Source organism: Chenopodium album, chromosome 3 (genome assembly GCF_948465745.1).
Source record: "Chenopodium album chromosome 3, dcCheAlbu1.1, whole genome shotgun sequence".
Taxonomy (NCBI): Eukaryota; Viridiplantae; Streptophyta; class Magnoliopsida; order Caryophyllales; family Amaranthaceae; genus Chenopodium; species Chenopodium album.
The window spans coordinates 5485654-5499103 of record NC_137836.1 but is presented as its reverse complement, the minus strand read 5'-3'; the positions used below and the strand labels follow the sequence as shown (position 1 = coordinate 5499103).

Below are 13450 nucleotides of genomic sequence, written 5' to 3'. Positions count from 1 at the left end.
TTACACTTGATACTTTTTACGAAAAGAGTCATAACCAGAAGAAAAAAATGCAAATTGGGATGGCGATTGAGAATTTTACAAATAAGGAACAAAACTTCCCGTTGGAGTTCACTTTAAAAATCGCAGGTCGTTATCAGAGCATTAGGGGCCAACAAGAAACTGCTATAGACCGTTTCAAGATTGCTTGCAAAGGCATTAAAGTTATGCTAATTACATCCTCGTCTAATATCACATCAGGAACAATGATCGGTGAGCCACTCCTTTGCAAATGAGTCGTCAAGTATTAGGGTACCAAAATTGTTTATTCTTAGATTATTCAATAAAAAATTGTTGGATTGTATTAGAAATTTGATCAATCTATGTCATGTTTTTTTTACTATGTCATATTTTTTTTTTTTTTTGGACACACATATTTATCTAATTCAACAATACTTTTTTTTTTTTTTTTGAACGGTAATTCAACAATACTTTGTTGAAGATATTTTAGCTGCTTTTGCTTTTCGTACTTATCTAATCAATATGTCTTCCATCAAGTCAAATGGTTTTTTTTTCCTATTTTCTAGCCTAGATTAAGTTTGTTTGTTATGCCTTCTGTACACCACTACTTCCATATAACCCTTATAAAAGCCAAATTGGGTTGAGGAAGTTTTACTTTTAGCAAATTTCTTATGAACAGTGGTCGGACGATTTTGCCCCTGCCATAATATTTTTTTTGTTCTTGCTGAATGCTTCCCTTCCGTTTTTGCCCTGTTCAACTTGTTTTTGGTTTTATCTTTTGTTTTGTCGTCTTTTCCAGCCTTTCTCAGCTTCACTGTAATTTGCTCCTTTTTTTCCTCTCTCCTCATCTCCTCTCAACCTCTCTCCTCAATCTATCAAGGTAATCCTCTTCTCGAATTCTAGGCCAGGGTTATTCATTTTGAACGCTAATCCTATCCCCATAATTCTTTGGTTGTTTAATTTGGTGAGATTGATGGATTTAGGGTTTATTTCTTAGAAAGGAGAACCCATCTTTCTCTCTCCTTTTTTAAAACCCACTAACTCCATTTTCATCCAACACTGAGTCGTGCACCGATTCACCAAACCCAATCAACAAAAGCCTATGATCGCCGGAAAATGGCCACAGCATCACCAACATCTCCACCGTCTCAACATCCACGAATTTCAAGTATATCGCTTTGTTCGTCAATCCCGAGGAACGCCTTCATCTTGAGCATGCCCAGAAACATGCTCATTGATCTTCCTCCTTTTTCAGGTAATTTTGGTTTTGATTGTTTCAAATTGAAATTGATTCTAAATTTTTGTTGAATGAATATTTTTACTTAAAAAGCTTTTGATGCTAAACTACTTCATTAGTCACAATATTTGATGCTTAAGGTTGTAGAGTTTGATTCTTTATGAATTTTGTGTCTCTTGATGTAATGCTTAATGTGTAAGAAACAATTTGCTCGCTTGCATTCTAGGTATGTCAAATTCTGATTTTATATACTCCTTAAAGAGGGTTCAACGATTATAATTTGAGTGTTCCATTGTTTCTGGGTTTGTGTAGAGTTTCAAGCTCAGATCTTTAGGGTTCTTCTAAGCTTGATTGTTTCTGATTTTATTTTTTGGCGGATTTTGTAGGAAACCCAGATGTTCAAGATTGAATTAAAGAAGATATTCTTGATTGAGTTGTCAGTGTTTGTGCCAAGGTGAGTTCATTCGAATCTAATTTAATGTTATATTATTTGCTTTTGTCTTGTAAATATTTGATCTTAAAGTGTTCGATGAATTGCTTGAATGAAATAGATTGTGGGTATTTTCTAATTTAATCTAGGGGTTTATGTTTTCATATCCATAACCCTTAATTATGAATTGCAGGTGATAGATGATCTAAATCTTGCCAATTTACTTGGTGTTTGAGCTCTCCATTAAGTTCTACTTTGACTTGGGGTTGAGTTTTCCATCATGAATCTCATCTGGGTATGTCAAATTCTGATTTTATATACTCCTTAAAGCGGGTTCAAGGATTATAATTTGAGTGTTTCCTTGTTTCTGGGTTTGTGTGGAGCTTCAAGCTCAGATCTTTAGGTAGTGTCAGTTTCATGATTTTGTTTGGGTATTTCATCTTTGCTTGATTAATTGATCTGATGTTTCAAAGATTTTATCTGTTATTTTTTGGTAAAAGACTTTTTAATGATTTGTGGTTGCAGATCCGAAGAAAATATAAGGGACCATGCCTCACTAATCACTATCGACCTCACCCAAATCGACTTGGACTCTGTAAGATTTTAGCTTTTATTTTTATTTGTTAAGTTTGTGTAAAAGTTTTACCTTCAATTTCATTAATTGTAATTGATAATTGAATTGAAGTAGTGATGATGAAGTACTAAATTTTGAATGGATTTTGATCTGGAGTTAATTGGTGGAAAATAGAAGTACTTTTGTTTAGAGATTGGGGCGTGGGTCGATGTTTGGTGAATCAGCCTACCAATGACCTGAAGATAAATGCATTGTATTTAATTGGTTGTTAGGTTTAGTTGACAATTTTGCAAACTTAGGGACATCAGTTTGCTGCGACTGCTGTTTTTGTTATAATTTAAGCTTGTGAAAGGTATACAAACACAGTAGGGATAGTTTTAAGTGATTGGTAATCTGGAGGTGAGTTTTAATATTATTTTTAAAATTTGTTTCAGTTGTACTGTTCCTCGTTATCTTATAATGTCAGAAGTATGAGTCTAATTCAACCTTTTCTCACAATGGTGATTTCAGGGCAAGCAATAGTAAGGTGTTTAGAAGGGTGCTATAATGGAATTTCAAGAAGGTTATAGGTATAACCCTTGATTGGGATGTTGTAGGTTAGTAATTTTTATGAATTGTGTTCTTTATGAATTAAAAAGTAATTTTTATTGTTCTCGATGTTGGATGAAAATAGTGAATTGAATTGTACTATAATGATCACCATAGAGGGGTTGGGAGCTCACGCAATTTTTTTACTTTGTTGAATATGATGGTTTGAAAGTGAGAATACGAGGAGCAAATCGTTCATGGGATTATTTTTGAGTAATTATATTTTTTTGGGTCAAATTATGTCTTGTAGTAGTTTTGGGTAAAATTGATAGCCTTTTGAATTGAAATTTAATTAGACTAAGTAGATGGATTTGTGTGTGTCTGATCAACAGGTAATTATAACAGAAGCTTCAAAGGTTATTCGAGATGCTGGAAAGAAGATGAACCTTATGTCTTCTTTGAATCAGAGAATTGCTTCTTCAAGACCACCATCCAAGAAGTGGAAGGTATGTCAATAATGGGAAGATACTTAACACAAGTGACTTTGCCCAAAATCTTGAGAACTGACATGCCTAACACCATAGAATTTTTCCTTCAGCGTCAATGAACATGATGTCTTGCAGTCTCTGATTGCCTAATCTATGTCAAAAGATTTATAGTAATAAATGGCACTAATGTTAGTAATGTTTCTTGATTGTCAAGTCCTTGTACACTCTTAAACCAGTTTCTAAGGGTTTGTTTGGCATTGTTGTGGTTTTCTGTTTTTCGGTTTTTTGTTGTATAAAAGTATATGATATATGTCACATAATAAATAAAAAATTATTTAAAATTATTAAAATCATAATAATTTTGAAAACTGACAACAAAAAAGTGGAAACACCTTTTTCTTGTTTCTTGTTTTTGGTTTTTAGTTTTCAAAAAAACAGAACTGAAAACCAAAAATGATACCAAACAACCCCTAAAGATCTGGTTTTCAGTTTTTCACTCATGTCACTGATAAATATGATTGTGTGAGACTTGGGTGTCCACTATGTTTAGTCAGAGGGAACTCTAGAAGCTGGGAATATTTATTGGAGAGAAAAGTTGTCCCTTTAAAAGAAATCAGATTTGTTACTTTATCTGCAATGTCTAATCTCATCTTATGTCCTCTTGTGGAAAAACAACTCTTTTAAGGTTTGGGTTATGTGAATAAGCTAGCATGTGAGAGAGAAGTTCATAACAACTGTATCTTTTTGTTTCGAGGTGAAGATAATGGTTGTTTTAGTTTAGCGATCTCCTGATGGGTGATGTTGCTGCCTTCTCATCAGTCCAGACTCCCGAGCACCTCCCAACATGACATGTGACTCTTTCCTTATTGAGGTGAAGATAATGGTTATTTTAGTTTAGCGATCTCCTGATGGGTGATGTTGCTGCCTTCTCATCAGTCCCGACTCCCGAGCACCTCCTCCCAACATGACATGTGACTCTTTCCTTATTGCGGTTATACCTTCCTTCAATCACAGCCCAAACTAATCCCCTACCCTACTGACCCCAAACCTTTCTCACCCCACCCAAACCCACAAAAAAAAAAAAAAAAAAAAAAAAAAAAAAAAAAAAAAGCGAAAGAATTTAATAGTCTTCACTTCCTGCTGTCATGTAACTGGAAGAAACTGTTCAGAAAGAGGAGAATAAATGGAAATTAATTATGCTAGGGGAGATTGAAGAATGTTGATGCACATCGTATATGGTAACATAATAGGAAAATTGTCTCATAAGCTAAAAGTTTAGTGAATTTTGTATATATTGTCATTTGGTGAGTCAACTTTCTTTTTGGAAATCATCTATGTCAGAGTTGTAGTATGTTTAAATGCAATCTATGAATTACTTAATTGAGGGAGGGTAAGAGGGTGGGATTTAGATGGATGTGTGAGGTTGTTTATACTTTATAGCTAGGACATGGGTTTTTCAGAACAAGTCTCAGTATTGGCTTCCAAATTACTATGTACGAAGTACTACAGTAGAATCTTTAATCGTAGAGAAAGTGGGATCAATAATGAGCTTTGTTAACTTGTATTACTTGTTGCTAGGAGAATAGGATATGGTTAATGTAAATATATAATGGTATATAATATAATCCATTTACCATGTGCTTCTTGCCGTAGAGATGGGTGGACCATTGGATTTAGACTATCTTGCATTAAGCGAATTGAGATGTGACGATTTGATTTGATGTTGTGTAGTATGATCAAAGCCACAAAATAATGTTGGTGAAAGAATAATGTCACTATTTCCTTTTCCTTGCTAGCATGCTGTATAATTGCTTTTGGGTGTTGTTGATGATTTTATTTGATGAAATGCATATCTTGAACCCTTTCTTTGTTGTGCTTGTGTGGTCAGGCTATTCTTTGTCTTAGTTTTTTGTGTGACTGACCCACTAAAACATGACCTTAAATATGTTGGTGAAAGTCAATTTTAGAAGTTTTTTGTGGGAAGGTAAATAACCTTGCGTTGGTGGTTAAATTTAAACTCAAAACTGGCATTTCTAATACAAAGGTCAGGTTGGCATAGTGTTGCATATTATATTTCAGAATGTATATGAGATTATGAGTGATGTGCTAAATGCAACATAATATGATACTACTATTTGGGAGTTGTATTTTCCTGTATATGATGATTTCAGCATTTCACCTTGCGAATTTTTTAATTAGAGTAATCAGATGTCATTGATTATGATAATATATCAAATGACTCGCATTGTTATTAGTATTGATATCCTACATAATTTATTTCCTTTCAGGTTGCTTTGGATTTCTAACATAGACGAATTCTGGACAAAGGAGGAGGTGCTGGGCCTGCTTCTAATGGCGTCAATGCGGCTGTTAGACTTGTTTTCTTTACTGTTATCTATTCACTAAACTTGTTATATACAGCTATTAACTATAGTAAGCAGGCAATGCTTTGCAATGAGTTTCATTTTCTAGCATAAGTGATAAGACAGTCGCAATTAGTTTAGTTTTTAAAGTATTAACAATCGTTGCCATTAGATGCTTTAAAGTGTAATCAACTTACAATTTTGCAAAGTACAAGTGTAATAATTTTTTTTCCTAAGAAAATACTTTTTCTTTAAATATCATCGTGGTTTTTTTTAATGAAAGGATAGACATAGACTATTATTCAAAAGTCATTATGGAGTTTTTTTTTTTTTTTTCCCCATTTCATAAGAACATAACCTATTATCCAAATGTTATGAGTTTTGAATAAGGAATAACCTATTAACCAACAATGCAAATTTATTTAGAGGTGACACAATTGTGTATGATATTTATGGATGAGACAACTATTGCTCCCTTTGTTTTGAATTAATCATAATATTGGGTGTTAGCACAAAAGAAAAAAATAGGATGGGATCAAAAAGTGAATTTTATGACATCATCTATTTGGTGTAGCAGGTCGCACCATGTGGGGGGGGGGGTGTTTACATCAGTTATTTTGTTAGGGTTATCTGAGTTATTCAGTCATGGGTAACTCGAGTTACTCGTTCAAGGGTTATTTGAGGGGTTGGGACACGAGTTACTTAAGGGGTTTACTCAAGCAAGGGTTACTCGAGTCACTCGGTCAAGGGTTACTAGAGGGGTTACTTGGTCAAAGGTTACTTGAGGGGTTACTCGAGCTACTCGGTTAGGGGTTATTTAATGAGTTCGGTACGGGGCTATTCGAGTAATTTGGTTAGGGGTTACTTAAGAAGTTTGGTAAGGGGTTACTTGAGGGTTCAACCAAGGGTTACTTGAGGGTTCAACCAAGGGTTACTTGAGGGGTTACTCAATAGGGTTTACTTGAGGGGGAGGGGTTACTCAAGGGTTGAGTCATGAATTACTCGAGGGGTTACTTGGCAGGGGTTATTTGAGTAATCCCAACAACTCGAGTAACAACTCGAGTAACCCTGACAACTCGAGTAATCCTATACCGAGAAAGACAAGTAAACCTTGATGCACGATATAACAAGCTGCATACAAAAATTTGTGATTTTTTAATGTAAATTATAATTAGTTAGATATATTTATTTGTTCGTAGGAGAGAGAAATAATAATAAAAAAAAAGTGTAAATTGGGTTGGTTAGAGAGATAATAAAATAGTCGCGGACTCTTACCAAAGAAAATAGTGTTGCAATTATTATGAAACGGATTGTGGCATGGTTACTTGAGTTAAGGTTATTCAAATTATTCAGTCAGGTGTTACTCGAGTTACTCGGTCAGGGATTACTTCAAGGGTTGAAAAAAGGGATTATGCAGTAAATTGATGATATCCTTTTCATCACAAATGCTCTACATTAAATATGATAAAAAAAATTTCTTAGAGACCTATCATTTATGTATGATATCAATAGTAATAACACTAATATTTCAATACAACTTAATTATACTTTACACAATAATGCAATAATTTATAACGTATACAAGCATATATCATGTACAAATTTACAAAAACTAAGTTAATTAGCTTACTTATATGTCTTGCTAATAATTTTCTTAATAAGGTTTACAAACCGGTGCGCGCGCATCGCGCGCGGCGCTCTCGGACTAGTGCTTATAAATATTGGTATTCTAATTCTAAATAAAATCATTTAGAATTTCTTTCCTTACAAATACGCAGTACTCCGTTGTTCGTTTTTATATATTTATATACTACATATTTTATTACTTTCATTTTAAATATTCAATATTATCGAACACTTTGTTGACCGAATAATCATATTACTCTTAATATAAACCAAAAGTTACTTCTACTGAATTAGTTAGTCTTACGAAGTTTTGTGGAAACTTAAATATAAGGATTTTTGACTTTTGCTACCTCTAAAACAGGTGTGTTTCACTTTTGCTACCTGGGAATTTTTTTTTTTTTATTTTACTACCTATCAAATCCTTTTTTATAAATTTCGCTACCAGTTAACGTTTTCGTTAGTGAGATCCAATCACCCTAATTACCACCTTTCGACCACCACTACCTCCTTAGCCACACCCTAAATGCCTCCCTGTCAGCCACCAAAATTTTTAAAAAAAATAAAAATAAAAAAAATTTAAAAATCAACCACCAAGCCTAGCCCTCCCGTTAGCCCCCTCCCCCCTAACGGCGGCCGGCGAACCCAACCCCCATCCTTTCCCCCACCACCGCAGCCCCCTCCCTCCCCCCACCATCGCAGCCCCCTCCTTTCCCCCACCACTGCAGCCTCCTCCTTTCCCCCACACCATCGCAGCCCCCTCCCTTCCCCACCATCGCAGCCCCCTCCCTTCCCTTCCCCCACCATCGCCATCGCAGCCCCCTCCTTGTCCCCACCATCGCAGCACCAAAATTGACCCTAAAATCGACCCAAAAATCGATTTCCCCCAAAATCGACCCAAAAATTGAAGATAATCACCAGCCCGAGACCGTTTTCTTCGCCGACGAAGCTGCACCCTTGTTTTCCGGCGAAGTTGAAGTCCTTTTTCCCGTAGAAGCCGCAATCTGTGTTGGTTGGGGTCGAGGCAGCAAGAACCAGGGGGAAAAGGGAATGGCTGGGCTGCGTTCGAGGGGGAAAGGGAGAGGGAAAGGATCGCCGGCAGAAAGGAGGGGGTTTGGATGCCTGCCGCCGGCAGAGGGGAGGGGGGAGGGAGGTGGTTAACAGGAGGGTTTGGTTTTTTAAAATTTTTTTTAATTTTTTAATTTTAAATTTATTATTTTTTAAAAAAAAAAAAAAAAAAAACTCAACGGATTCCGTTAACTGGTAGCGAAATTTTAAAAAAAGGATTTGATAGGTAGTAAAATAAAATAAAATTTTTCCCAGGTAGCAAAAGTGAAACACACCTGCTTTAGAGGTAGCAAGAGTAAAAAAATCGTAAATATAATTTGGTTAATTTAGTCAGATCAATGTATCAATAGAAAGCCCAAAATATTCCTACAATTTTTGCTTTTCTGCTGTGGTGGAGTTTTCCTCATCGCTTCTTGCTGCTTTCTTGAACCCTGCGTTTGCATAACATAAGATGGTAGGAACAAGTAGTCACCATTGTCACACCTGGACAATAATAATATACAAGATGCCAATTATAGTATGCAAATATAATCAATGGTATTAATGGGGAACAGCAGCAGCAGAAGTAGATGAAGAAAAGGAATTGGAATTTGAGGTGAGAATCCCGTGATTATGGCGGATTCGAAGAGCGAAATTTGAAGAAAATCGAGCTAATATTGATCTTGTCGCCATGTCTCTTGAGTTCGTTCCTCTTCTGCCTTCTTCCCTCTCGATATCTTTCACCATATTAAATCTAAACCCCCAACGCCTACTTCACGTGTGGAGCTATTAATCACCGGTGTTTGGGTCGGGTTAGTGTAGGTCAAATCAACTCAGGTCGGGTCAAGTGAAGTTAATAGAGTTGTTTGATACTGCTAATCAATCCTAAAACTCCCATCATTTAACAGATTTGGCCTTGTTAAAAATGGTTTTACAGCATCATCACATGGCAGAATTGACAGGAGGTGAAGCATACAGCTTCAAACAAACAGAACCTCACTTGGTTTGCATACACTAATAACAATCTTCCAACTCAATCAAATGTCTCAATAGATAGCAGTATAATTACAAGAAGCACCAATGGGAAAAGAAGCATGGAAAAGTAAAGAGCAAAGTGTCATTTTCAAAAGAATAAGGCAACAATTATGGCTTGAGACATCCAAATTGAGATGTAAATTTAGATTGTTATGCAACCTTTACATTGAATATGAGTACCTTAACAATTTAGATTTTTTTTTTTTTTTTATTTGTCAAAAAAAAAAACAAAGTGTACAGCATGCAATGTACTCTTAGGATTGGAATCTTGGATTAATTCTATAATCTATAATCTATATAAAAGCCCCAAGCACCCTATATAAAAGTCCCAAGCACCCTTACTATTCCCAATCTACTGTATGAACAGGAAATTGACGCTATTGCCCTCCCCTGCCCTTAGCACCCTTCCCTGATTGACCAGATTGCCAGGGGTAGTTTGGTCTATTCGGGTTGCCCATTTCTCTCTCCTGCTTTTGCTCCTCTCATTCTCAGTTCCTCACTCTTCTCCTAAGCATCCTCAAATTTCTCTCTCTCTCCTCCATTGAAGCGCACTCTGAGTTCTCCATTAAAGCGCACTCATGATTATTGTTGTTATATTGTCATTAATTTCTTTAATCAAGTTGTCAAGGGTCAACTCAGGAATTAATCTCTCTAAATTGATTAGTTATAATTTAGTCATTGGTCTTAGTGATTGGGAAATATTTGTATTAGCTTCATATCCCTGCTTATTGTTTCTTGGGGCTTGCATTATTTTTTAGCAATTGGAGATGAGAAGATAGAGCAGTTGGAGATGGAGCTGAACAAAGTAGGAAGGTAAAGTTTTGTTTTCTGTTTTTCCTTACTGGAATGACATGACATATTATTTACCTATTTGTATGTTTTACTCTTTCAGGAAGTTCAAAAGTACCATGACATGTATGTTTTTAAGCAAGAAGAGAAATTGGGTTTAGATGCTGAGCTCCAAGATTGCAAGGTATCTTATAACTGTCCTGAAAAGTTTCGACACCAGAAGTATGTTTTAACTGGTTCATTGATATCTCATTTTCAATTAAAGTTTTTGGTGTTGTTTTATCAGTGTAGGGCATACTTAGATGCTCCTGGTATAATCTTTCGAACTCATATGTATAATAAAAATTGTAGGAAGTGATAATTTTGTGGCGGGTATTGAATTTGATTTGTTGAATTGTAAACTTTAAGGTGCTAATATTTTCTTTGTTGAATATATAGGTGTATTTGCAAGTTAATTTGATGATTTTTAGATTGGAAAATTGTGAGAATATTGTTTCAGCTACTTAAAATCGAATGTGATTAGTAGGAATGCTATTTTCTTTTATGGGAATTAAATAGGATTGCCAGGATTGCAATATTCTTTAGTGGGAATTGGATGGGATTGGTTGGACTGTAATACTTTGATGCAAATATTTGTTCATTCAGAAGCCATTGTCGCGTATTTTTAAGCCATCAAAGTTGCACCCTCAGTTAATAAGGCAAAAGGTAAGTGGCTTTAGGACCCCTGATATTTGAAAGCTCTCTTTTTCATTATAAGCAGGATGATAGACAAACTTCGTGGCGGATGCGGGCAGTATGTGGCTTTAGGACCCAAGAGATTTGAAAGCCGAAAGCACTTGTCTCATCCTTGTGATTTATTTACAAGCATCTTGAACTGAAGCTATCAAGATGGTTTTGGGCTACACCAGACTGCATAATTCTTTGGTTTTCTGATTATTTCTTTAATTAAGCTGAAAGCACTTGCCTCATTCTTGTAATTTGTTTACAAGCATCTTGAACTGAAGCTATCAAGAAGTCATGATACTATGGGTGAAGAGTATCGTGTTTACAACTAATTATAATGGCTTCATCTATTAACGAATTGTATATATTATGTTAATGTATGGAAGATTTAGTGTATGCAATTGCTATTTTCATGTTAGTAATCAGATTGCATTATGTCAATGTATGGCAAATTAAATGCAACTAGCCTTCTGACCCGTTCGATGCACGGGTTGTTACTCAGGTTATTTTTCTTGAAAAGTGTCGGTATTGTTGTGGACGGAATTAGGTTAGATATATATATATATATAGATATTGTAGGGCATGAAATGACATACTGGTTTAAGTTATATTTAAGTTTAGGAGATGAAAAGACTATTTTATTGTTAATGTAATGTAATGAACACTAATTAGTTTAACTTTAATTAATTATGTTGAATATGAAACACTTAATTTTCTTACTTAAAATTGTAAGTTTTAGAATACATAAAGATTAAAGACTCAAACATTTTTTATATATTTTGTTTTTATATTAAAATGGGAATTTAAAAAGAAAAGATTAAGAGAGGTGACATGTGGCATATGGGTGATTATGGTGACATGTGGCTAAGTATAGATTGTGGTTTGTGTTTTTAAATACTAAGTATAGATATAGATATAGATTGCTACTTTCATAGTTTTCATGTTAGTAATCAGATTACTGCAGAAACATGTACCCCTTAGTGAAACATTGCCCAAAAGAAATATTGAAGTTATATGATTATGGACAGAAGAGGATTAAAGAATTACTTCAGGCATTGACCCCTTCATGAAACACTGTGCAAAGATTTTTTTACTGCTGTCTTTTCTTTTGAAGCCTGTTTACATGTGTATTTAATTTATAGGCTTCATCTATTAACGGATTGTATTATGTTAATGTATGGCAGATTTAGTGAAAAGGATATTTGCATAAGAAAAAAAATAAGAAAAAGTAACGTATAGGTAGTACAAGAAGAACAAAATACACTGAGTGATTAATTAAATAAGTCATCTCTATTTAATACTATGATAATATTTTATTTTTATCATGAAGAATTTATTATTTAAGTAAATGGTAGGTTATTATATGAATATACAAAATAGGAGGTTGTATATTTGATATTTTTAGCCAATTAGTTTTTAAATTCTTTTTTAAGAAAGGAATGTTATGTGTGTTGTTGATGTGTGAGCATTGTGTTTAATTGAACTAGATTAAAAGGAAATTGTTGGGCACCAATTTGTGAATGTAATGCAAAGGATTTGAGCAAAATTATATGAAATTGGATTGGTTATATTCGATTAATAAAGAATTGTTTGTGAAAAATTAAAGGTACTTCGTAACAAGTAAAAATATGAGAATATGTCCATAGTTTGCTTATTAGTCCTAGTCCAAAAAGACAACTAAAATAACTACATGAGTATAAAATATCAACACCCAAGTTAACAATGACCCAAAAAAAAAAAAAAGAAAAAAAAAACCCAGAAACTCTTAATTTAAGTCTTGTTGGTAATATTTAACAACTTTCAAGAAATAATCATAATTCACATTTATTAAAACTATAATTGGCATGGGATTGATCTTCATTATATACATACAATAAGAATTGGTAGCTTAGATTGTTGAGGACATTTGAATCTTATGCTTAACAACAAAGAATGTTATTTTCACATTGAGTTAGTAAATGTTGTAGAACAAGAACAAGTGAACAACTATATAGAAATAAAAGAACAATCATATTCAAATGATTTTTGCTAATGAAAATCTGTATTACACTTGAGAATATGCTACAAATTACAATTTTCGTTAATGATGCTCATCAAACAATGCAACAATTTTTCCTTAAAGCTCAAATCTCAACCACCCCTGCAAAGATACATAATTTTGTAGAAAAAAAAGTAAATAATAAAAATAAACGTTAATTACAATAATAAAGGGCCATTTGGAATACTATAACACTTCATAAAACTAATTAGCAAAATCATTAGACTTTTATTCATTCAGATCTACAAAAGAGAAAATAAGCAAAGAAATACTATACTACTCTCACTCTGTAGGGACTAAGAAAGACAAAAATATACATATATAATAAATATCAGTTTTAATTAATGGAAACTAATAAGTATATATAAAGGGTTGCAACTTCTGATTGAAAAGAATGAGTATAAAGTACTTATATTTGCCTGTTCTCAAAAAAAAAAAAAAAAAAAAAAAAAAAAAAAAAAAAAAAAATTCTTATATTTGCCAATTATAATGTCATAAAGGGCCAAAAATGTGATCATAGTAGCCCAAACAATTTTTTAAGCCACATTAACATTTTGGGCCTTTGAACCAATTTTAAA

The 13450-nt window shown here is 33.9% G+C and overlaps 2 long non-coding RNA genes across 2 annotated transcripts; both read left to right on the top strand.

The window, feature by feature from the left end:
- Positions 1–635: 635 nt before the first annotated feature.
- On the top strand, positions 636–5858 carry LOC145623769 (uncharacterized). The gene is made up of 7 exons (XR_014110231.1): positions 636–1252; positions 1621–1688; positions 1858–1959; positions 2190–2259; positions 2749–2834; positions 3159–3272; positions 5543–5858. It is a non-coding gene; the product is annotated as an uncharacterized LOC145623769 (long non-coding RNA).
- Positions 5859–9669: 3811 nt separating this feature from the next.
- LOC145611007 (uncharacterized) lies at positions 9670–11237 on the top strand. Its single transcript, XR_014106314.1, has 3 exons — positions 9670–10135; positions 10215–10295; positions 10872–11237. It is a non-coding gene; the product is annotated as an uncharacterized LOC145611007 (long non-coding RNA).
- Positions 11238–13450: the final 2213 nt, after the last annotated feature.